This window comes from Eurytemora carolleeae, unplaced genomic scaffold (genome assembly GCF_000591075.1).
Source record: "Eurytemora carolleeae unplaced genomic scaffold, Eaff_2.0 scaffold1080, whole genome shotgun sequence".
NCBI lineage: Eukaryota > Metazoa > Arthropoda > Copepoda > Calanoida > Temoridae > Eurytemora > Eurytemora carolleeae.
In genome coordinates this window covers 67,185-69,788 of record NW_019397152.1, presented here as the reverse complement: position 1 = coordinate 69,788, position 2,604 = coordinate 67,185, and positions in this window count along the sequence as shown.

Below are 2,604 nucleotides of genomic sequence, written 5' to 3'. Positions count from 1 at the left end.
CCTTTCACTTTACAAACGATGATTTTCCGTTATAACTATAAATCAAATGATGTTTTTATTCACCTAATTTATTGTAAAGTTTATTTAACAACTTTAAAAAATTCGAAATTGAAATGAATAGTCTAGGGAACATACTGTATTAATGTACTCTACTGCATATAATTTGTGAACATTTACATAATTTGTACACTTTGAACTCCCTTTCAGGCTAAAAGGGACTGAAAAAATTCATACCGAAGGATTGTCTAAATTCCACTCTAATTTATATTCTATTCTATTTGCCCATAACACTGTGGAATATGAAGACGATATAAAGCAATCATGTTTCTGGTGAAGTTGTCAAGCATAAAGTGTTACCAGTAGTACGAAAACTAAACTATAAGGTGAAACAAATCTTTGTCAACTGCACACTGCAAACAGTTGGTGTAGTTAATGTTCTTCGAGTCCGAATTTAATGAATTTGAGCCGCGTCTCAAATCCGCAAAAAACCGGTTTCAATTGAGCGCCGGCTTAAATCTTGAAACATTGAATACAATTTTAATTGGAACCAACCATATTTGAGCCGCATCGCAAATTTAAGCCGCGGCTCAAATTCTTTAAACTTCAGACTCTGGACTATTTAAAGTCCTAACTTGAGTCATAGCAGTGATGCTTCTTTAAACAGTTTAATAGGTCTCACTGTATTAATTATGTTTTAATAATATATATCTAATACCAGTAGTCAAATATATATATATATCTATATATACTTTGCTCGTCTGTCTGTTTGTATCCAATAAACGCACGTGGATTTAACGGTTCTGTCAAAATTTCAGAAAGCTGTAACTGTCGATCACAATTTGACCCATTAAACATAATTTGTTAACCTTTTTTCTTAAATACTTTTTTGTCGGTATATACATTTTGAATGAAAAAGTATAATTAAACAAATCTGTAAGTTTAAAGATTGTTGAGTTATTGACCAAAGCACGTTTCATTTCAAATACAAAATACCGAATGTTTCTCACTCTGGTTAGTTTGGAGTGAACGTCAACACGTTTGCACCGATCTGGCCCAAATTTTGCGTGGGACCTCACGGGACCCCAGGGAAGGTTTATGAACGATAAAAAATCGGTTTACATATTATACCAAAATAATTTTTGTCTAACCATAGATAAATGTATTTTAGAAACACAACGATCTTGTTTGGTTTAAAAGGAGTAATTGACAAATTGCTGATATACGCTTCCGAGCCTTTACACTTTAGAATAATTTGACTTGACCCAGTAAACAGGGCAAATTAAACGTGCGTAATTATGATTTCTTTTATTTAGGACACATCATTTTCAATTTTATAAAGTAAAAATACGTAGCAATTTTTTTAAAAGAGAGTTAATTAACATTATTAAGGTTTTTGCAGTTTGCATTTTGCGTTTATTACGGCCAGGGGGGGTGGTAGACCCGTATGTATACAATCGTCTCATTTGTAGATTACACAAATTATTGGTCCCTTGGGTTGTCCAGAATACAGGGTTGGATATATACAGGGTATATTGTGTACCTAGAGCTAGGTTTAAGACTCGGCGGGGTGGATTGGAGAGGACGGATAAACCCTGGAGTCCAGGGGAAGACTTTCTTATCAGAAAATTGATCCAACCTCACAATTACTGATAGAGGTTACAATTCAAACACAGAAACTTTTATTACCTTCCTTTCCACCACCCCCTTCCCTTCCTTCCCTTCCTNCTGATTCAAACTAGAAGATTAAAGTACGAATCCTAAATTCTCCAGCACAGATTCAAACTAGAAGATTAAAGTAACGAATCCTAAATTATCCAGCACTGATTCAAACTAGAAGATTAAAGTACGAATCCTAAATTATCCAGCACAGATTAAAACTAGAAGATTAAAGTACCGAATCCTAAATTCTCCAGCACTGGTTCAAACTAGCAGATTAAAGTACCGAATCCTAAATTATCCAACACTGGTTCAAACTAGAAGATTTAAGTACCAAATCCTAAATTCTCCAGGACTGGTTCAAACTAGAAGATTAAAGTACCAAATCCTAAATTATCCAGCACTGGTTCAAACTAGAAGATTAAAGTACCGAATCCTAAATTCTCCAGCACTGGTTCAAACTAGCAGATTAAAGTACCGAATCCTAAATTATCCAACACTGGTTCAAACTAGAAGATTTAAGTACCAAATCCTAAATTCTCCAGGACTGGTTCAAACTAGAAGATTAAAGTACCAAATCCTAAATTATCCAGCACTAGTTCAAACTAGACGATTGAAGTACCGAATCCTAAATTATCCAGCACTGATTCAAACTAGAAGATTGAAGTACCGAATCCTAAATTCTCCAGCACAGATTCAAACTAGAAGATTGAAGTATAGAATTCTAAATTCTACTCCTGCTTCCACGTAACGAATCCCAAACCCAACTCCAGTGGAGCAAATATGTAGCACAGTGGAGGAAATTTATAGCACAGTGGAGCAAATATATAGCACAGTGGAGGAAATGTATAGCACAGTGGAGCAAATATATAGCACAGTGGAGCAAATATATAGCACAGTGGAGCAAATATATAGCACAGTGGAGGAAATGTATAGCACAGTGGAGCA